Source organism: Rattus norvegicus, chromosome 8, assembly GCF_036323735.1.
Source record: "Rattus norvegicus strain BN/NHsdMcwi chromosome 8, GRCr8, whole genome shotgun sequence".
Taxonomy (NCBI): domain Eukaryota; kingdom Metazoa; phylum Chordata; class Mammalia; order Rodentia; family Muridae; genus Rattus; species Rattus norvegicus.
Window position 1 is genome coordinate 50,770,991 of NC_086026.1, and position 23,921 is coordinate 50,794,911.

Here is a 23,921-nt window from a genome sequence, read left to right on the forward strand (position 1 = left end):
TTTGCAAAGAATTGCTTACCATAGAGAATTTCATCAGACAGATTGAGTTGGTTGACGAGATAGTGTTTGGAGTTTGTTTCTTAGTATGTGTGTGTTTCATGTGTGCGCATGTGCATATGTGTCACTGCCCTATACTCTTATTTAATTCCCAAGACTGTCTGCTCCCACCATCTCCGTTGCCTACCATTTGCTGGTCTCCTTTCTACCCAGCCCCCACACTCCGTCTTTCTTCACAACATCATGTCATCTACAAATAGGGATACTTTAACTTCTTCATTTCCTGGGTACCACTGTCTCATTCCTGATGCTTTCAGTGTTTCCCTCATTAGTATATTATTTGCTTATGATATGTGAACCTTACTATATTGAGAACTACTCCTCCTCTTCCCAGTCTCTAGAGGGTTATCATGAAGGGATGCTAAACTTTTTAAAGGCAGTTTCCTATTGAGATGATCATATGATTTCTGGCCTTAAGTCTATTTGCTTGTTGTGTTGTATTTATTGATTTGCACACATTGAATCATTCTTGCATCCCTGGGATGAAAAAAAAATCACCTTGGTCGTGGTGTACTGCCTTCTTAATGTGATCGTGACTTAGATTTGCAACTGTGACTATCTGTGTCTATGTTCATCAGGGGAACTGGTCTATAGCTTTCTCGTTTGTCCTTATTGAGTTTTGATAGCAGGGTAGGGCCATCTGTATATAATGATTTTAGTAGTAAGCCTGTTTTTTCTATTTCACATAGTTTAGGGAGCACTGATGTTAATAGCTCTTCCTCAGTGGTTTGGTAGAGTTCAGCAGGATTCCATTCTCTCCTGAACTTTTCGTTGTGAGGAGACTTTTTACTGCCACTTCTATCTCACTGATTTCTCTAGATCGGCTTAGATTGTTTCCATCTTTTTGATCTACTTCTGGTAAATCCTATGTGTTCAGGAATTATTCTGTCTCTTCTAGATTTTCTAGGGTTTTTTTTTTTTTTAACTGTACATTTTCGGAGTATTCCCTAATGATCCTTTAGAGTTCACTGGAACCTGCAGTAACCTTCCCCTTCTTCAACTACAATTTCATTAGCTGCCTTTCCTCTTTTTTTTCTTGCTAGTTTAGGTAAATGTTTGTCAATATTTTTATGTCTTATATTTGCTTGGTTCTGAGTCTTGAGATGTTAGCATTATTCTATTAATTTCTGTCTAGTCTCTATTATTTTTTGCTTCCTGCTGCTTTTGGGTTTGGCGTTGTTGTTCTTCTCAGACCTTGAGTTGCACCCTTAGGTCAAATTGAGATCTTGCTGGTTTTTTAATGTGAGCACTCACAGCGCACAGTTTCCTCTGGGAGCTGCCTTAGTTGGATCCCAGAGGCTCTGCTAGGCCGTGCTTCCAGTTTCATTTGGTTCTGAAAACTTTTAGATTTCTTCTTTGCTTTCTTTCCCCCCAAGGACACACTGGTTCCTCAAGATCATCCTGCTCGGTCTCTTTGCATATGCATAGCTTTGTAGCATTTATTGCTGTGGATGTCTAGATTCAATTCCCCCAGTTTGATAGCATGTACTAAATTATTTAGGTTCTTCTGTGTTTGTGAATAGTTGTTCTGTGAGATAGAGTGTGCTGTATTTACAGTAGGTTCCATGGGATGCAGAAGAAAAACGTGCCTCTCCTATCTGTTAGCTGGAGTAGTCCTAGATGTCTGCTCAGTTCACCTGATCTACAGTGCTGTTCAACTCTGAAGCTTCTGCATTTAGTCTTGAAGATCAGTGTAAAGGTGACAGTGAGCTATTGAAGCCACCATGTTTTATTACACCAGGATATAGGCTTCTCGTTATGCTCATTAGTGTTTGTTTGATGAAATCAGGAGTCACAACATTTGATATCTAGATTTACAGTTGTTACAGCTCTTGATGATGAATTGTTCTCTTATCACGCAGCGGCCTTCTTTATTTCTTTGGGCTCATTTTGATTTGAAGTCTATTTTGTCAGATATCAGAATAGGTACAGCAACTTACATTTTTTGCTAGTTTATCTTCCATTCTTAGACCCTCAGTCTGTGGGTGTCTTTGGTAGTGAGCATTCTTCACTGGAGACAGCAGGTGATGGATTTCTTGTAAACACCTTCAGCTTCTCTGCATCTCTTTATGATGCTAAGTTGAGGCTGTTCCTACTTAAGGCTATGAGGAGATATTTCCTGTGAGGTCCTGTTATTTTGTAGGTTGGTTGTTGACTGTTTATCCTTTCCTTTCCTCCTGCTAATCTTAGAGGTTTGCTGGTTAGTACTGTGTTGGCCATAGTGGATTTTTACTGTAATCCAGCTCTCTAATGATAAAAAATCTTGATTAGAGCATAGCAAGAAGTCAAGGGGGGAAACACACTCACAAAGAAGAGGATGTGTGCGGGAATAACAGTTGTCTGGGTCTTCAAAGCTTGAGATACAGGGGTCAAAGATGAGTTGCGTTTTTCTGGTCCTCAAAGTTTAGGATGCAAAGACCAAGGGGGTGAGTAGAGATAGCAGACTCGGGACTTTCTGATGATGTAGGCAAGTCTTGAAACTGATTTGAACAGAGGTCTGTTCACCTTCTCTTCTTTGCAGACTAGGAGTTTTTGTGATCTGAATGATAGCCTTGGAATCTATGAGCTGGGCAGGTCCCTTCACTCTTGCTAAACTCTCTGTATCTATAATACTGCTTGGGATACCTGATGTTCACATGGATGTTCTCCTATGTAGGGAGAGTGGAGAGCAGCCATGGTGCTGAAAACAGGAAGACTTGTCTCACGCTACTGAGGCTTCCTAGGTACTAATCAAGCATTTGGAAGGATCCAAATCAGAGCTTGTCTCTCTTGTATCTGCAAAGTGGCTTGCAGCAGTGGGTGACTCAGAGATTGGGCCACCTGTTGACCTCAGGTCAGGGCTATCAAATCCTAGTGCTGTTTCCAGTGCTGAGGTTGCTTCTGGCAACTGAACATGGTCATGCACTCCACTGTCTGAATGCTGAGCCTTCTAGTCAGTGTCTGGCTTTCTTGTTCCTCCTGTAACTCCCCCTCCCTGAGTGTTTCTTGCTCTGGGACTGTGGAAGGATTCCCTGACCTGTGGTTTGCTCCTTTCCTCAACCTCTTATGGTTGCACAGGCTTAGTTTCGAGCAATAAGCTCCTTGTCAAGAAGGCACCAGGCCACAGCCTCTGACTCATGAATAGCAAAAACGGGATTTCTCTCTGCTGCCCATCTGTGTGCAGTGTTTTTGGAGGGAATGGACGTCTCATCACAAACTACAGTTGGAGTTGGGGCTTGTGAGGGCACCAGGCTTGTTCTAAGGAGAAGGATTACCAGTCCTCTAAACATCACCTTAGCTTTGAGATGAGGCTTCTAGGCTTCTACCTCCCAGATCCTTGCTGGGCGATCACCTGCCTAGAGCTGTGCTCATAGTGGCTTTTTTTTTCTTTTTCTCCCCAAGACAAGGTCTCACATGGCCCAGCCTAGGCTCACATTCAGTATTCAACAAAGAATAACCTTGAAGAATGATGAATAACCTTGAACGTCTGACCCTCCTGCATCCTCTTCCCAGGGGGATTGATTATAGTCATGGCCATGGCTGCTACTTTATGTGGCAAGGTTGGAATTGAACTCAAGACCTCCCGAATGCCAGAGAAGCTCTCACCTGCTAAGCTAGGACTCAGCTTTTTGGCTTACTTCTGTCTGGTATGTTGTGGATCTTCTTCTTGCTAATTTCAGCTGTTCTATTAGTGCCTTTGGGAATTCCCTAATGGGTCTCGCTTTGAGACAGTCTGTTCTTTTTTTTATTGACTCTCTTCTTGAAGGAAGGCACATGAGGCAGCTTCTAATCCACCAGTTGACAACACACTTTCTTTCTGAACTAATATTTTCATATTGTGTAAAAATCAAAATCACCTTATAATAGGGAGTCCCATTCTTTTGGGTTAACAAATAATGGAGAGAGCACATCAATAATGAAAACTTTGAGTTATGAAAGCACAATGTGATAAGTTGTCCACACTTGACAGTGGGCTTCACTGTATATTCATAAAATCTGTATCTTTATCACATCTGTAAAATACTATTCAAGGGAATATAAAAATCCTTTCCAAGTGTGCAAGTTTTAGCTCACTGCCAAATCTAAAAAAGGTAGCAGATGAGTATTTGTTAGATGTATGCATATAATATTTATATTGCAATAAATAATGTCATTTATATCTTCCAAATAATGGGAGTGTAACACTATGCCACATGATGTAAATATGCATTAAACACATATCTGAGGCTTGGTTGACAGGTCATGGAAAGAAAATGCCTTCTACATCAATTTTCTGTGACAAACAGAAGTTTTATAACAGGGTCTGAGAAGACAGCTTGAGATTAAGAGCACATATTTCTCCTTCAGAGGACTCGAGTTCAGTTCTCAGCACCTAACCTTGGGCAGCTCACAACTTCCTGTAATTCTAGCTCAAGGAGGCTCCACACACATTCTGGCCTCCACAGACACCGGCATTTATATGCAGATACCCAGGCACTGACATGCATGCATATACCCAATTGAAAATAAAAATAGAATATTTTTGAAAAATATTGGAATATAGAAGTGTGAAGCTTTTATTAGGCTTTTGTGAATGTGTGTGAATTGCCATTTGGTTAGCATTTGCCATCATAACCACTGGCAAAGAACAGTTCCCCAAAGGTCCACAGTAGCTGTTTTCCCTTATCCTTTCTCTATCTCAAAGATCTTGTCTTTCATAGTGAAAACTCAGAAGCAAAACCAGAATGGCATTGGCCCGCCTGACTCAAGACCATGGGATCAAGTCAAGGTTGAGGCACTTGCTTCTTGGAGGTACAGGGTGACTGCGATCTATCTTTAATGCAGTACATATGGATGAGAATGAGTAAGCTTGAGCATGTGGAGTAGCCCAATAGGGCCACATCCAGGGAGGACTGGATTCAGCCCCATGGTGATTCCTGTGTGTTTCTACACACCTCCAGACAGAGAGTCAGCCCTGAGAAGCCCGGTGCTTGCTGATGACTCTCTTGGAGGTCTTTCCTTCTTGCTTCTCCACAATCCTTTTATATATGGACTGACATGGGGAGGTACCCATATGTGTGTCCATTTATGAGTAACTCTGTTTCAAAGATAGTAAGGTAAAGCTCTGTGGCTGTACCTCTGGCACGGGCAGACCAGGATGGTCCATAAAAAATGTAGAAGATAATTGACTGTCAGGCCAGAGATTCTGAGTGGTTAAGGACAGGAACACCTTGCTTCTCTTCTTACCTACTTTGACTTTCAAGGTCTTTGTACTTGAGTTTAATTTTTTATTCTAGGTCAACATGAGAACTCATTTCCATTCCATTTCTAAGTAGTTTGGCTAAGTGTTTAAAGTTCCTGTGATTCTTTCTTGAAAATTTCTCAAAGTCTTGCCTCATTATCCTCTCTCTACTAGGCTTCCTTAAGGAGCTTCAGGCCCTGGCGTGAAATATTACATTGGGTGGTAGATGCATGACAAGAGCTAGCTCTGAGGGGGGTGGAAATGACACAAAAGCTTGCTGCTTTCTTAGCCTGGCCAGAACATACTGGAACACTGCATGTGCTGGGACCACAGTCAGGGAGGTCAGCCCACACTTGAGTACAGGCATTTGAGTCTGTCCAGTGAGTCAATCACATGGGAATGTTGAGGGTTTGGGGTTGGTGGTGTCAATGTCACCCTACATGAAAGATGTCTGTTTGCTATAGCAAAATTTGGCAACATAGTAAGCCATCAATTTAGAGAGTGACTAATATGTAGAGACCATTTGTCTTTGTAAGAAGTTCCTTGTTGAAAGAATGGATGGATTTGTTGACTCTTCATAAGTCTCCTTTGGACTAGGCTTTTTCTATCCATCCGCTGTCCCTTCATGCCTCATTAACACCTGTGTTCAGGTGTCATTCTCACATTGTCCACTGACAATGCCAGGCGGTATGTGCCCCTTCTGAGTGTGGACTCCAAGCACACCTCTTCTATTACCTTCATGTTATCCATTTGTAAAAGTTTCAAGTATGCATCATCATGACTAGAACAAGTAGTATTCAACAAATGCTTATTGAATGACTGCAGCATAGATCCAGTAAAAAGTACATTTGCTCACTATGTGGCATATTTGCTAGCATCCTTTCATTCTACTTCTGTTCTCTTCACCATCATTTACTGAGGCTCTATAGAGTCCTGGGCACTGCTTGAGACATGGTTCCTTGCTGTGGAAAGTTTAGAGATGGCTTTACTCATCATATTGTTCTTGAGATCAGCCATGCTTGGTGATCACAGGCACTGTGACACAGGAACCTTGGAGTGGCTCTTTGTGGGAAGAGATAAGAGAAAATAGATTTTCATTTCTGAGGCCTTCACACCGCACAGAAAAGCAAATAGCTAAATGCATAAATACATTTAAAAAATACAATGTTTGATCAACAAAAAGAAATACTGGTGTGGACCAGTAATTGGTTGGAATTCTTACTGAGATAAACAATAGAATTTTTTCCTTTCTTGTGTGAACTACCCCTGCTTCTCTCAGCTAATACTTAACTCATAATATATATATATATATATATATATATATATATATATATATATATATATATATATATATATAACATCCTTATGCCTAATATTATTCCAGAGCTGGGCACTTAGTAGTAAATGGGAAATATGCAAGAACTACTTCTAATGTTGAGACAAGCCCCTACTAGTGCCTTCACTCATAAGTGAAAGGAGATGGGGTGAGGAGGGTGAACAGAAGCAAGGGTGATAGAAAGGAAGAAGTAGGAATAGAGAACAGGACATAGCATCCAGGAGATCTCCACTGGCCTTGTGCTTCTAGGTCCAAGATGTCAAAGGTGATGGCTACAACTAAAATTCTAACTTCTTTCCTTAGCTAATCTTAAAAGAAAACACTAGATATTATCAAAGTGACTGGATGTGTCTTCATCCATGTTGGGCTTCCACAACTGAATAGAATGCTCTGGCTTATTCACACGTATATATTTTTAGTTTTTAATTATTTGTATATATGTATCTGTGCATGTGTACACAGGCCAGAAAGGGTATCTCATCCCCTGGTGCTGGGCTTAGAGGTAGTTGTAAGTCACCCAACGGAGGTGCTGGGAACCGAACTCAGTTCTCTGTAAGAGCAGTGATTGTTCTTAACCACAGAGCCATCTCTCCAACTCCAGTATGAGTTATTTATAAAAATCAGAAATCATCTCACACTACTTTGGAGATGGCCAAAATGGAAGGTTCTGTGGAGGAATGGGTTGTACAGAGGAGCGAAATGTCCTTGTTTGAGGAATCATGTGCTATATAGAACCCATCCTGTGGGGACTTGGCCAAGGAGACCTCATGACTTAATTACTTCTCAAACTCTATTCCACCCCAATCCCCACTGGCAACTCCTGAAGTGAAGAGGCAGAAAATATAAACCATAGCAATGCGCTTTGCAAAATGCTGACAGATATCAGCCTCACCGTCTAGGTTGCTGTAGAAGAGTAGCTCATGTCCACTTTCCATTCTTAACTCTGATCAATGAAGTCCAGTAGCACTCCTTGAACTCATATTCTATCAGATCCTTCTGTAAGAGGTCTGCTCCCATGATGCAATAGATAGATGCATCAGTCACGTGTTTAGGTAGTGATTATTTACTTGGTAATCATTATTCAGCACCCTAGACCCTAGGTATTCATGGTCTCTGAACCATGGACCTGCCAATAATTTTAGCCTTTAAAAAATTAGGATAAATTTCAGACATCTTTCAAAGAATCTTTAGATTCTATGACAAAATGACTCACTATCCATTTTTGAGGTTTGGTTTTAATTATGAAGGGTAATATAGAGCACACAAATAACACAGGAACTTTGGAATTAAAGCAGTGTGAGGACTCCAAAAGCACAGCGCACTGAGTCGTCCTAAATCCCTCTCATCGCTCCATGTTCCTGTGCCTACAAGAAAGGCCGGCGCTTCCTATGAAAGCCCACTCCACTGTCTGAACGTTAGCTTTTAAAACGCACTCTCGGTGTATCTGAGTCACACTCCAAGGGATTCTCGGACCATTTCATTCACTGTCTCCTTAACCTTAGGAGACCCTTTTGTTACTTTTCAACTTTATACTCAAGGAAACTGGGGCTCTGCGTGAGTAAGTCACCGAAGCCCATTTCCTTAGTAAGTTAGGTAAGGATGACTGTTTCAGAGAGAGCAACCCCATAGGCTTGTCCCTTGGCTGAGCTCTTTCAGAAGCTCTGTATGGAGACTCAGCCTTTTTGGTTATGAATTTTCTCCATTTTTTAAAGCTCTCCTACATTAGAAGACTAATGGATTTTGCCTCCTAAAACTCAGATTTTTTTTGATGATACCAAGACTTGCCACTTTTGGATCCTGCCATTCTTAGAACCTGACAAGTGTCCCTTGGCTGTCAGTCACATGAATTTGACTGCATATATTCTTATTACCCCATCTCTGCCCAGAGCTGGAGAAGAATGTTTTATTGGTGATCTTCACATGTGTTTGTGTGTGGGGGGGAGCATATCTGTTCTAGTTATTATGCTATGACATGAAATCTAATTAAGCTATCAATGCATTAAATGTGAACCTGTACGCATAAGCATTTGGAGTGAGTGCTGAGAGAGTCCCTACTCAATGATTTTAGTAACTACTAAAGTAGCAAAGTCAAATGACAGGCAGCCCTGTGTTTAAAGATGTGCAGGTGGTACCTGCAGATTCAGGACAGGTCACGTCAGGTCTGAAGAGTCCTCTTTGTGCCTCATTTCAGGCCACAGTGGCAGCTAAGGGTAAAGCAACTCTGCCATTGAAAGTGTTGTTCAAAAGCACCCAGGACTTCAAAGCAAAGAGGCTGAATTCCAGAAAGGTTATGATTGTCCTAACAGACTCGGGTCAAGATCTGACACTTGTTACCTATAGCTGGAAAGGAGCTACCCCAGCAGATATAAGGCACACAGTCTAAAGTTATTCTCTTAATTTGCCCATTTATTCTGCTGCGTCTTTTACGGCCAAATTTTTCATTTCAATGCAAATCACTTGTCTATTTTTTTTAATTGCTTAACTTTTGGTGTCATAACCCAAAATGTTTATTGACAAGACCAATCTCAATAACCTCTATTGGGTTTTATATTTATTTTCAAATGATAAAATTGTATCAAAGGGATAAATAATCTGAGTCCTTACTCAGACAGTTCAAATACAAGCCCAACATGGCTGCCATCGTTTGAAGGGATTAGCCACCATGTGTTTTCACTTCCAGATACTCGACAATGTTCTCTGAGTCGTCAGAGAGAGAGAGAGGATGAAGGCTTTGATACTTGATCCATACGATCCTTCTTATCTCCAATGTAGCCAGCGATGTCTTGTGGACACAATAACTTCTCTACATCTAGATCAGGAACTCCAAACCCAAATTCACATTCTACGGCCTTAATAATCTCCACTTGGTCTAAACTGTCTAGGCCCAGGTCCTTCGCAAAATGTGAATTTCCTGAGAGCTTTGCAGGGCCAGTCTTTCTATAGAATTCAAGCCATCCAGCATCCAGCCTTTGCTTCCCTCTAATGTCAAAGGGGCGAATCGCTCACTGATGAGGCTCATGTGTGACCTTTCCAGACACCTCACAGCCTTGAGGAAGGGAGTACACCCACACTCAAGGTCATCTTAGGGTCAGTTAGCAAGAGCTGAAACAAGGAGCTTCCCAAGGCCTGCCTCTCTCTGGCACAAAGACAACTGAGAACAAACAGGAGCCCACTTCATAACAAGCTCTGTGACCGACCCAAGTTTGGTGAGAATCAGCAATGTGCATCGTTTCAAGAGTTGGCTAGTTTTTTGTTTTTTTTTTTAAAATTCCCTCAGCATGTGATCAGCTGGCCTACACAGGCTTTAATAAGCAATTGAAGTGGGTTCTGTTTGTTTCGGTTTGGTTTTGGTGTTTCTAGCGGCTTTATAGTTCCAGTCATTATATCTAAGTTTTACATGCTGGGTTGATTATGTATATAGTTTGTAATAAGGGTTCAATTCACTCTTCTGCATGTGTGTAAACAAATTTTCTAACCCTGTTGGCTGTCTGCCTGTGTGTGTCTGTCTACCTTTCTGTCTGTCTCTCTCCACTGTAAATTCTTTCCACCTTGTGAAAAGAATAAGTTTACCATAAGGCATAGATTTCTGGGCTTTCTCTTATGCTCCGTTTATCTATGCATCTGTATGTTTTAATGTAGAACCACAATGTTTGGATTATTGTGGCTTTGTAGCATATTTTGAAATGACAAAGTATATTACCTCTGGCCTTGTTCTTCTTTTTCAATATTGCTTTGGGCATTTGGAATCCTCTGTGTTTCCTTATGAATTTCAGGGTTTCCATTTTTCTCATTCTGTGGTGGAATGCTGTTGGAGTTTTGATAGAGATTACATTGATCTGTGTATGTTTCTGCACAGGATGGGCATTTTAGCAGTGTTGTGATTTTGATAAATGGGTAAATTCTGTGTTCTCTCCATTGGAAAAGGCAAAAGAGAGAGAGGATGAAAGGAAAGGAGAAAGAGGGAGAGAGAAGCAGAAAAGCAAGGAGGGAGAGAGGAAAAAAGCAAGGAGAGAAAAGGAAGGAAGAGGAGGAAAAAGGAGAGAGACAGAGGAAGGAGAGGTAGGACGGAAGCAAGCGCATGGCCATTGATAATTAGTTTAGTTTGATCATTTTACAATGCATGTATACATGACAGAACATCAAACTGTATACTCTAAATGCATACAGTTCACAAAACCAGTGGCGGACACACACACACACACACACACACACAGAGAGAGAGAGAGAGAGAGAGAGAGAGAGAGAGAGAGAGAGAGAGACAGAGAGAGAGACAGAGACAGAGACAGAGAGACAGAGAAACAAAGAGACAGAAACAGAGACACACAGAGAGTGTATGTGTGTTTATAGGCAACCCATATTTCTGAATCACCATCCCAAAGAATCTGGTTCATATCTGGGTGGGTCCCAGGAATCTTAATGGTTACTCAGCTTCCCAGGGGACTTGGCTGGGTGGTCCTGGGGCTGCACTTGAAGAAACACTCCTCTGGAATCTCAGCCCCTGAACTTTCTAGCCTTGTTACTTCCCAAAGGATGATGTGGCCTCACTCCACTCAAATGTCCAAACAGTACATAAGATTCCTTGTGATTCATACTTGTGTCCTTATTTTCTGACTCAACAATTAATTCCTGGTTGGGTCCGTCATTGAGCAATTTTCTTTTGCTCAGTCAGTCGGCCCCTCTTCAGTGTGCCAGACACTGGAGAGACAGGCCCAGCCCTCCCTCCCCACAGAACAGCAATAGCAATAAGGATGATTTTTCTAACACGCTGTGTGTACAGTCCATGCAGTTTATGCTACTGGCCTATTTGATCTTCTGCTGTTCAGTATCCTGTTCTTAACAAGAAGAAAATCTGAGAATATAAACAGAGGATCTGCATCTCATTATTTTTACCCTTAATGTGTCTTCAAGTTCTTTGTGTCTGTCCTTTTTCTTTTAATTGATCTCTCTCTCTCTCTCTCTCTCTCTCTCTCTCTCTCTCTCTCTCTCTCCCCAAAACAGTGCTCATGTATTTTAGGCAAGCCCAGGTCTTACCGTGCAACCTTGGATGGCCTCAAACTCATAGCAATCCTCCTGTCTCAGCCTCTAAACTTCTGAGATTACAGTGTGTCCTACCATTAATGGCCCAGTCTTTTTTCATAATGACTACAGAGTATCCCACCATGGAGTTGCTGTTTTGTCTTTGGTCATCATTCTATTGATGAATTTGCTTGTCACCTGTTACAAATAGTCCCATTATAAACTTCAGAGCAAATATGATATACTCTTCTTTTAGACGATGAGTTGAGAGAAGGTAGTGATCCTGCCCAGGGCTTCATGACACTAACATAGTCCTACCTGCCTCAACGCTAGCAGTTCATTCTTCATGTGTTGCTATCTCCTAGTGATTGTAACCGGCTAAGTACTGGACTCTATGGGAATTACAACCCCCCACCAACCTGACTTCTCCTGGGACCTCAAGTTCACCTGAGGAGTGCCAATGGAATAGAATCTGGAATAGGGGGAGGAAACTGCTCTAGAAAGACGTGTTGTCTGATTACAAACTCACCATTCATGTTGACCATCACTGGAGGAAGCAAATTGTGTGTGTGTGTGTATGTGTGTGTGTGTGTGTGTGTGTGTGAGAGAGAGAGAGAGAGAGAGAAAGAGAGACAGAGACAGAGACAGAGAGAGACACAGAGAGATGCAGAGAGACAGAGAGACAGAGAAAGAGATAGAAAGGGAAAGGAAGAGGGAGAGTGAGAGGGAGAGGGAGAGGGGGGATTAAATCCTGAAAAGATGGCATGACATCTTCATGTGAGGATTCTTAAAGCATTTTGTATGTGTCTGAAAACCACCAGAGTACTAAGCTAGTGAGCACAGTGTAAATAAACACTTACCCCATTTGGCAGCTTCAGTAGAACCTTGGAAGTGAGTGGGCGATGGGGTCCTGTGTCTGTGGCAAGCAAAGATATTTGCCCTTTTAATAGCTCGACTTCTTCCTTTTAAATGAAGAAAGTAATATCTGGTGCCTGCCCACTTGACAGGATGTTACAAGGCTTGGCTAATTTCTGTAAATGTTTTGAGCTCCTCTGAGGTATGTGTTCTGTAAATAGGGGGTATTAATAGCAGCCATCAGAACAGAAACAAAACCGAATTGAGCTGCAGTCATTTTCTGGGAAAGAAATACAGACACTGTAAAGCATAAAGCCTGTGTGAGATCCACGGCATTGGCCCTTCCTTAAGAGGCAGCCTGGGTTTCATATAGGACATGGCGACAGCCTAGGCCCCCATCTCCAGTGGGAAAATGAGCTGGATTTTCTAACATTTAATTTCCCAGATGATTGTTGTGATTAAGAGCCCATCTGGCGCAGCCTATTTGTGAGGTGTTTGTGGTACGTGTGTGTGTGTGTGTGTGTGTGTGTGTGTGTGTGTGTGAGCACACAGGGAGGTGGGGATCTAGTAAGCCAGAAGTCTAACCAAATGGAAGAGAAAATACACAGTGCAGACAGTATCATTCCCAAACTCTTTGCAAAGATGTTGAAACAAGAATGTCATTACCTTCACATTAGGGAGGCCAGTCAGCCATATGCCGTAATAAAGGCAGTTATGGGAGGTTCATTCTCTCTCTCAGGGCTTCCTTGCTAGCTTGGAGATTATTTATTGATGCCTTTGTTTGTCAGCCATGGCTCCAAGAGAGAGGCCAAGAACTGCTAAGAGGAAAATTCAGCTCTTCGTTCGGAGAGCCATATAGCAATGGATACGTGTCAACTGCAAGCTTACTCCTGCATGTGCATCAGGATAGTCATTCAGGTGCAGGACCCTAGATTTTTGTCATCCACTCGAATATATTATCCCCCTCCCCACACACAAAGAAAGCTATGAGCAGAGAGTTGGGGCAGACATATGTTACTGTTCACATCTTCACAGCCCCTTCAGTGGGAGGGCAGCTCCTAAACCCATCAGCAGGCAATCCTAGTTCCTAAGCACTAATAGGTCTTACAGATGTGTAGACAGTAAGGAAGGTCCTCATGCCCAGCTGAACTCTGGGTAGAATGTCTCATAATTTCTGTTACTCAAGGGGTCTTGTGTAAACCCGTTCCAGACAGAGTTTTTATTGTGTTTTATTTCCAACTCCTAACCAGGTTTTACCCCTTGGAGGTCAAGCCAGTAAGGCTCCTTGAAAAAAAAATCTCTCCATTGGTAATAGAGGTAGAACCTCCCGTCTGCTGTGGTCACCACTTCTGTCCAGGGCTTTGGGTACACAAGGAAAACTCATCAGTGACTTGATATGTACACACAGGTCACTGAGAAACATCTGGTAGCTTTGACCCTTCATGTCCACTTACCACATGCACTGAAAGTGGGGTGTGGCTATAGAAGACATTTGAAGTCCTCCCCTGTGACAAGGATAATGCTCTAACTTCAGGAGGGCCTGTGAGCCCAGTGAAAGACAGATGGGTGGCCAGCGTTCATTGACTAGAAGACCTGCATCTTTATAGACAAGATGCTGACTCGTTCATTGGTTAGAAGACCTGAAATTTATAGATAAGATGTTGTTTCCTTGGGGATAATGTTGACAAACAGCCTTTGTTTTCATATTTGAAATGTAGAGATAAGGTCATTTATCCCACAGGTAGATATCCATACCCAAATTCCCTGTAAAGGCTCCCACCTTTATTCTTTGGAAGGTACATTTCATAGCCCATTATATGAGCTCATCAGAGAACTTTAGATCAAGAAGTCTCTGATGTGGTTATTTTTAAGGCTTGGTGTCAGAAAAGGGGATTTTCCCATCAACCCTTGGCAGAAGCTTTCCCTCCTTATTGGGGCAATAGTCCATTAGTGAACTCATATCTTTACAGTGAGAAGGTTGCAGCTGGGCTAAAGCCTCTTAGGACCCAGAGGTTCCTGGCTCCTCTGACTGTAACAGTGTTCTCAGTAAAGGACCAGCCCCCTGCCCTTAATTCTGTTCTGTCATTCCAGTCTTCCCTTCTAGAAGAGGGAGCTAGGCAGCTTCACTGCTGTCCCTTGCTGTCCCCAACATTGCCAGATCCTCTCCAGGCATTGCAAGAGAAGTGGCCATACTCAGGAGGAGGTCTTTGTTGTAAAAAAAATATGTATTTTCTGAACCATGGCTAAAATTAATAAATTTGGAGACTTCAGCTACGCAAAACCTCTACAATTATGTATGTATGTATGAATGTATGTATGTATGAATGTATGTATGAATGTATGTATGTATGAATGTATGAAGGTATGTATGTATGAATGTATGTATGTATGAATGTATGTATGTATGAATGTATGTATGTATGAATGTATGTATGTATGAATGTATGTATGAATGTATGTATGTATGAATGTATGAATGTATGTATGTATGAAGGTATGTATGTATGAATGTATGTATGTATGTATTTGCCTTTCACATATACATAGCCATCCATAGCTATACATCTCACAGTGATAGGAATTGTTTGGTTCTTTTTTTTAACTAGTCTGCATATCCAAAGGGTTATGTGAATGACATTTATATAGAAATTATGTCTCTAAGATAAAATTATACTTCTTTATTAGACAGAATGTCCAGAGACGAGATAGTCATGAAAACTTATTTTCAGGCACCTCCGAACGCCTTCTACTGGAAGTTTCTGACTATCTTCTCCTCAGGGTCACACGAAAGACTGAGACATGGCGACACGAGGAAGCTCAGGGTTAAATGGAAATGACAAAAATCTCATTACTGTCAGCCTTCTTCTTCTGTGGTTGATTAACACACTGCTGATTCGTAAAACTTCTTCCTACTGCGACTGCAAGCAAGTTTAGAATCTTTCCGCAAATCAGTTTAAATTGATAAAAAAGTGACTTCCTTTAAAACCAAAGGATGAAGCTGGCGTCAGAATTCTTCAAAGTACCCCGAAGATGTTTCAAGAGTGGCTTACTGTCATCCGCCCTTTACATGGGCTGTGAGACTTCCCACACGCTCCACCCGTATCTGTCTACCAACCTCAAAATACTCCACCAGAGGAAATGGAAACACGGTCCTCCTTTTATAAGCCATCCATGAGGTGATGTCTGGTCCACATTAAATGTCACCAATAAATTATTTATGTGAGATGAGAATACAAATTTGATTGCAGGAGTGCTTAGTTCTGCCTAAGAATAACACTTGAACTCTTCCTGGGGGAATGAGTCATTTTTAAATTATCAGCTAATAACCATTTGATTTAAGTATATATAGAAAACAAGTTCCAAGGGACAATATGAACTTGATGTGCTCTCTGTTTCCCATTTGGAATTTGCTCTCAGTCTTGTGTGCCAAGACAAAGAAAAACCCAGTTAGCTTGAACAGCTACCTCATGTAACAGACATACATGCATTCTGAGATTCTATATTCCAGACTGGCAAGCCTGTGACCTGCTGTCACTGGAGATCAGAGGTAGAGGACTGCACGATTGCACTTGCTTGACTAGAATATAGGACCCTTTCAACCTTGACTGATCTCTGATGCCAATCTCAATATGACCAATTGGGTGCTTCATCATCTTTGACACTCTCCAACCTGTTGGCTGCAGGAGTACCTGCGGCTAGCGTGTCCTGTACCCTAGGATTCCAGGCGACCTACGATAGTTGACCAACATGAGAAGTAGAAAAAACCACGAAGGGCCCTCTGGTTCCTTCAGCCAAACCTAGGAATCTGAATCCCACTCTTGTCATAAAAATAATGCCTGAACTTTAGAAAGACTTGGCCTTTCTTTGTGTTGACTTCCGGTCCAATGTGGAGTCACTGGGTTTAAGAGAGAATAGCTGGATGATGTGAAAATATTTTGCAATCTGAAGCTTTAGTTCATGCAAGACAGGAAAGTGGAGTGTTCCATTTCTCAGCCTGTACCCCGCCCATGAGAGTAAATCTCAGAGTGGACTAAAGAAAGGTTGGCTTATACAGTGAGAAAAAGTTGCAGTCTTTGTCCACAAGGTTAATAGTGACAGGTTTGATGGTAAGCACTCAAGCCTATTTGTAAACCCGCACGGGTTTTAGTCTCTTTTCCGTTGCTATGATAAAATACCCTGACGAAAACAACTTAAGGAGGAAAAGCTTCGTTTGGTTTACAGCCCCAGGTTGTAGTTCACGATGGCAGGAAATTCACACCAGCAGATATTCGATGTAGCTGGTCACATTGCATCTGCCATCAAAAAGGAAAAAACCATGAATGCTTGAGGGTACTCAGTTCTCTTTCTGTGTGTACATACTCCAGGATCCGAGACAGGGAAAAGTGGCCCCAACAGGGGGCAAGTTCTTCCTATGAGTTAACATAATCAAGATGATCTTGGGGCTGGAGAGGTGACTTGGTGATTAGGGGCTTTTGCAAATCATACAAAGGACCCAAGTTCAATTCCCAGCACCCATGTTGGATGACTCACAATTGTGTATAATGCCAGATCCGGGGGTCTTTGGGCTCTACAGATACCTACACGCAGACACATAATTGTAAATGAAATTAAGTCTTTCAAAAATGATAATCCCCTACAGATATGCCATGAAACCCATCTCCCAGTGTTTCTAGATTCTATCAAGTTGACAATTAACCCTCACAGTGCATATATATGAATATGCATTTATAGCCATGTTCAAAATAGAAGTTGAGGTACGTTATTGTTTGACATACATCTGAATAGCATCTTAGTTTGTCAGCCACCCTTAATCGTTCTCTTGTCTCTTCCCATATTTCAGAGAATTTTCCAATATAATGTGAAAACCGCCTTCTTTGCAATTCGAAAGGTATCTGAATTCACTGTGTACTCATCACTGGGACTCCCCTTAAGGCTACCCGGCCATGTTGACCCTTTGCTTACTAATATCTTTTCCTCAAAAGATTAGCACAGAGTTGGAGTGAGGGCAGGTGGCAGTGGAATGAAATATATCTCACACGTCTTCTGTTGTTTGGGGAATTTCGGAAAGCAATAAGCTAAGCTATCGAGGAAAGCATTTCCGGGCCGTAGATGCGGGAAAGGAACCTCACTTCAGAAATGGGGATTGTGCCGATCCTGTCCATGAGTTCTTCCTCTCTTTGCTGATACAGGTCTGTGCAGCACTCTGGCAAATATATTTTTTCCACATTAAGGGTAAGCAACCCACTCAGCCCCAGCAGGAGGGACAAATGTGCTAACAGGCCACTGGGTAGGATTTTCTGGGGTTCTGACCACTGCAGCTTCAAGGAAAGATGAAGGAAAAGGGTCCATGGTTGCCCAAGCAAGGCCTGGATAAGGATGGATTCCAGAAGACAGGTTAACATGGAGGCAGGAAAGCCCACAGGGAACAGGTGACTAAGGATGCTGGGAGGGGGATAAACAGTCTTCTCCAGGAAAGGGCACACCAACTGCTTATCCAAGGTCAGATGATCACCCCTGAAAACAGCCATACAAGTGACATTAATACGGAGGAGAAAGCAGACTGTATTTATGTATTTAGGAGTGGGCGTGTCTTTGTGTGTATACACTCATAACAACAATGGAAAAGACGTCACGAATTTGAAAGAGAATAAGTTGGGGGTATGCGGGGAGGTTGGAGAGAGGAAGGAAGGAGAAGGAGAAAATGATATAATTATATTATAATCTCAAAAAACATCTTAAAAATTGCAAGTATTTCCCTCTGGCCTCCAGGTTAACCAGCACTCTGGGCAATTGTCCCGTCACCTGCTGGGGCCTGCCCACCCTGATCAAATCCCCCAGTTCATTCTTCACTTTGAGCGAGTCTTGATGGCATGGTGCCAGGTGGCATCCGGGAGGATGCACTTCGTAGGGAAAAACATAACCAATTCCTTCCCTAGAACAGGGGGCCTGCCCGCATGGAGTCTTGTTGGGGGAAAGGTGAGTAGCCAGGCCTGGTTACCCCACCCCCTCAATTCTGGAATGATGGGAGCAAAGTCCCCATCTTGCTAGCTTAAGACTCAGCCTCAGAGCTGCCCAACCAGTTGCCTTCAACTGAGGCAGAGCAATCGCCTTAGTCTTAGAGTACGGAAGCCAAATAAAGGTTAACAGAGTAAAGAGACAGAAGCAACGTGGCCTTCCTGGAGTACAAAGAGGCACAGATGCAGGGACTCTGTCCCTTGCTTCAGTTGTCTTTATGGCCACCCATCCAAGAGCTGTGACATCAATATGGTCGATGTCTCCTCACTGCGGTTTATCTATTACAGTTGGTGGACAAATGTGAACCTTCCTAATTTGGAGATGTGCATCCCATAACTATTGTAGTGTGTGTTTTACCATTATTACCTTCCATGGCAAGGCTGAGAAACACACACAGATACACCGAGAGGAATGCATACATGTTCACGTGAGAAAACACTCAAGTATACAAGTACATACAAACATTCAATAGACATATAACTACAAAACAAATATATAACACATATGCACATATATGCATATTCATGCACAAACTGCATAAACACACATCCAAAAACATATATACAAATACATGCATGTGAAAGTGCACACAAATATACAAATAAAACACAGACATGCATATGCCGGGTCATCTGAACAATAATCTGCACTATATTTTTCTACTTCCTCTCTATCCTGAGGAAAATCACAGAAATTCTAATAGAGGAGGCTGCGAAAAGAAAATATTGACTTCTACAGCACAAACATCTCTGTCTGACAAGACAATGTTAATTTCCCCCTAAATCAAATGTTGACAGATATCAGCTGTGGCTGGAGATGTGCCACTCTACGGGGAGATCTTTGTTTCACATAATGTGCTCAGCTTGGAAGCCATCTTCCGATAGGCTCGCTAACACCACATTTTAATAGGACGGAGCTCTAAGCCCGAGGAAGTGTCCCAGTGTGTTTGCAAGGGCTGACCTCTCTGGGACTCAGAGAGCAGAGGAGCAGATTCCCACTTGATAGGATGTGCTAGAAACCTGGGTCCCTACAGTCATGTATAGGGTGCATGCTTTCATGCACGGTGGGACAGGATTTTAACTGGACACAAAAAAGGGGAAAGTCTAGGAGCAAAGAAAAAAGTCAAATGTACAGGCACAGGGAATTTTTCATAATTTGATGTTTTACCTATCCATTTCTATTTTGTTTCTGAAATACAGTGAGAATGGTCTTTGTTCAACACATGATACTTTCAAAAATCTAAATTAAGATTTCCTTATTTTCTCCCCAAAGCACACACACACACACACACACACACACACACACACAAAATCACATACCCATACACATCACACACCACATACACACACCACACATACACATACACACATCACATCACATACCCACACACATCACATCACATACACACATCACATCACACACCACACATACACATACACAGCACACACACACACACACACCATACACACTACACACACAGACATCACACACCACCTACACACTACACACACACACACACACACACACACACACACACACACACACACACACCTTTAACTTGTTAAGTTTGGAGAATGGTGCTATCGCCAACCAGCGCGCTCTGCCAGTCTGTTCCGTTAAGACCAAGATTAATGCAGGAGGTTGGTGCACGGCTGCTGCAGAGCTGCGTGCTAGGAATACGAGATACCTATGCAGGGGAAAGGCCAAGAAATATGTCTGTGCTTGGAGTTTACACAAGTCTCCTTAGCAACTTGTCTGAATTCATTGCTCTCTCGGTATGTGTGGGTTTCTTCCAAATCCTGAGTGAAATGGGTGTTGAGTCTTAGTGGGCCTTCTTTCCCTTTCGCTGGGGCAAACTCTTTTATGCTGGAGAGCAAGGCTTTCATTGGCAGCTCCTTTTCTTCCCCAACCCCATGGACACAGCTCTGATTCTTTGTACTGTGCGTCTGTGAATCGTTAGGGACTTTCCAGAAATCCACGTCTCCATGGAGGAATGACTGGGCCCCTTGCTGATGGCCACTTTCCTGCATTTCTGCCTTGTTCTCTAGCTGCCTCTCTTGCTCCTGGGTGTGACTTGTGTTAAATGGGACTGGGTGGCAAAAGATGGGAGACAGCAGACTGGCTTTGGTGTGGCTGGGCATGCTCTGGGATGACACCCTTAATTAAGCCGATGCTGCATGAGACAACTTTGCCTTTCAGCCTGGAGGAGGGAGATGACACCGTGCTGCGGCCCGGAACCTTAACATTGTCATTTCCTTCTTCAATGTTAGAGTCAAGGGGAAAAAAAGAGAAGGGAAATGTAGCCAAAAAAAATTTAAGGTTTGATTTTGGCTCTCATACAAACAGATGTTGCTTGTCATTTTGATATGGTTAGGCTGGCAACAGATTGTGTCTGTGTGTGTGTGTGTGTGTGTGTGTGTGTGTGTGTGTGTGTGTGTGTCAGAGAGAGAGACAGAGACAGAGACAGAGAGAAACAGAGACAGACAGACAGACAGACAGACAGACAGAGAGAGAGAGACAGAGAGAGAGAGAGACTCTAGAAAGCATAAGAAGAAAACTAATAACAAGAGGAACATGGTAGCCTCTTTCCTTTCTGAACCTTAGTTTAGCTAACTATGCCTGTCCCTGCAAATGGCTCGGTGCCATTCATCAAGCACAGCATTCTCCTTCGAAAGAATCCGGTCACTCAGGTCAGATGGCTGCTTCTTTTCGCAGGCATCATTGTGAACGGGCCAGACATTTCCTCCACAATCCCCAGTTCGGAAATCCACCTGTACCAGACAGTGCTCTGGGGTTGTACCAGCCCTTTACAGATTGCATTTTCTCTCCCTTCCAGGGTGCAAGTGACTTCATCTTCTGCACCCCCACATTCTAATCTAACTGTGCTGTGCCTTCTGAAAAACAAAACCTGCCTTTGAATAGAAAGTGGTGAAGTTGGCCAGGCTCCTGGGAACACCCATTCGGCACACAGTTCACTTTTATTAAAGAACTGACAGGCGCCTGATGTTTCTGTGTCAGAACCAGAGTCTTGTTATTAGGTTTTCATCCGAACCCCCCCCCCCTCCCTTGCTTGGTTGACAGTACAGTTAGAGAAACACTGTAGGCTGGCACCCAGGAGGAAGGGAACTGTCACTGGGAATGAGCTTGTTCCTTCCTGAAGTGAAAGTTGTCCTTCATTAGCTAGCAGCGCATGAAGCGACTTGTGACTGCTGAAGGCCCGGTCTCCTTTGTTTCGCCAAGTGTGTCGAAAGCGAACTCGGCCCATTCCTCACTCTCCGCTCTTGAGCCCTCCTATACATCTGTTTGCATCGAACATTAAGTCGGTTTAGACATTTCCTTAATTATGAAAAATTGAAGTACCCCGCTCAAACAGCCTGAAAGCTTATTTTCCATCCGGTTTTATTCTATCATGCCATTTCCACGTCTTTGTTCCTTATTGACCTACGTATGCTGTCGCTTGTCACTTTTCTTAAATTACTTATTATTTATTTATTATTTATTTATTTACTTTTAGTATAAGGAGTGTGGTGTAGGAAGATTATAAATGGCAGTGTCTGATCTGGCCTTGCTTAAAAGCACAGGAGACCCATGCCGAGAGGCTGGTTGGCTCTTCTCTCCCCTCCTCTCTTCAATTCAGCTCCCCTCCCAACCCTCCTGGAAAAGAATTAACTCAGCCTAAAGTGGCTAGCTTTGATTCCACATTGTATTCTCGGGGGTTTTTCAACACCACAGCCTAGGGTCCTTGTGACATTATCACAAGCGGGAAAGGTATGGTGTAGAATGATTTGGGGAGAAGCGTCAGTGAATTACCCTGGGTGTAGCAACTGCCGTGTGTACTGTTTTTGTAGAAGCCGCTGGGTCTGCCCACGCACACACCCAAGAGACTTCAGAGAGAGAAAGAGAAAAGGCATCAGAGGGGGAAAAAAAAGAAAAAAGAAAACGAAAAGCTACAGGCTGCCAGGCCAAGAACTCTCCAATCCTGGGTATTGGGGTGAATGCTGAGGGGTGTATGTGTACAAACTCCTCCTACCCTTCCTCCTCTTCTTTCTCTCTTTACCTTTTTTTTTTCTCCATCTTACTTGGTCCCCTCCCCCTTTCCTCCCCCTCTTTTTTTCTCTTTCTATAAGTCTGTTTCTCTTTTTCACCCTTCTTCTTTCCCTTCTTTTCTTCATTAAAATAATTGTCTAATATACTTGCGCTGCCATTTCTGAATAAAGGAGGTCTATAGGACATAACATCTTCAGACAGGAAGAAAGCACACTGCTGCTGAAGTCACCACAGACTTGATGCTCAAGTCCCAAGGCAAGCAGAACTCAGAGCCCTTGCTAGCAAGCTGTCACACAGTAGGTCTGCCTTCCCTTAGCAAAGAAACAATGAAGACAAAGTGGAACTGAAATCAGGAACTGTGCTGTGCTAGAAGAGGGATGGATAGATGTTAGAACCAATAGAGGTGAGCTACCTGGTCCTTCTGCACACCTGGTTGGCAGAGAGTAGATGTCTCTCAGGCTGATACCCAATCAGAAAGTTAGAATGTCCTCTCGGGTGGTGAGTGTTACCCTGTTCTCCAGTTAGGCTTTCCCAACCCTGACTGTTAATAGCCTCTCTGAGACTTCACATTCCTGTTTGATTTTTTTTCCTGGTAAAAATCCTTTTTATAATACATTGGTAGCCAGGGAATTTCCGGGGATGGGGGCAGGGAATGTGAGAGTTACTTATTTGTAGAACATTTTTATTATGCGTCACACCAGAAATAAACATGGCATGTCCCAATGTTGTTTTCTTCTAGGAATAGATTTAGTTGTTCTTGTTTAACTTCCTTTTTACTCTTGATCTAATATTACTTATAATTTAACTTACAGAGTAATGGAGTGACACAAAGAACTGAAAAACCAGCAAAGATTCCTGATCAACTTATAAAAATATTTCAAATGTCTTGTTTTCCAGGTGCGGGTGACGGATTTTAAGAAACTGGCAACATAGAAGCTGGTTTTAAAATAGTCATAAGAAGTTGGCTTTTTCAGGTAATGGCTTTTTTTTTTCTCTATTACCCTCTAAACCTTCCATTTCTTCAATTTCTAGTGCAATTTTTAGGACATTGAAAACGTATGTTTTTAATGGTGCTAGTTTTATTTTTTCTTTTATTGGATTTTTTAAATTTACATTTTAAATGTTATCCCCTTTCCTGGTTTCTCCTCCAGAAACCCACTATTCCATCCCCCACCCCCCTGCTTCTATGAGGGTCTTCCCTTCTTCACCCACCCACTCACTCCCTCCCGCCTCCCTGCCCTGGCATTTCCCTACCCTGGAGCATCGAGCCTTGACAGGACCAAGGGCCTCTACTCCCATTGATGTCTCCTCTGCTACATAGGTGGCTGGAGCCAAAGGTTCATCCCTGTGTATTCTTGGGATGGTGGTTTAGTCCCTGGGAGCTCTGGTGGGGGT

At 42.6% G+C, this 23,921-nt stretch overlaps 1 protein-coding gene and 2 long non-coding RNA genes across 2 annotated transcripts in view; 2 read left to right on the forward strand and 1 right to left on the reverse strand.

Annotated features, from left to right (window-relative positions):
- Mir100hgl (Mir100 Mirlet7a-2 Mir125b-1 cluster host gene like) overlaps positions 1-23,921 on the forward strand; it is a 265,006-nt gene that overhangs the window by 175,087 nt on the left and 65,998 nt on the right.
- Positions 1-23,921, forward strand: part of Lnc215 (long non-coding RNA 215) — a 118,106-nt gene that overhangs the window by 28,187 nt on the left and 65,998 nt on the right. The window contains exon 3 of the long non-coding RNA NR_126581.1: positions 23,424-23,500. This is a non-coding gene — a long non-coding RNA (long non-coding RNA 215). The remainder of the gene's footprint in view (positions 1-23,423; positions 23,501-23,921) is intronic.
- Positions 4,569-12,569, reverse strand: LOC134480160 (uncharacterized). The gene is made up of 2 exons (XR_010054363.1): positions 12,470-12,569; positions 4,569-6,319 (listed from the first exon to the last, which is right to left on the reverse strand). It is a non-coding gene; the product is annotated as an uncharacterized LOC134480160 (long non-coding RNA).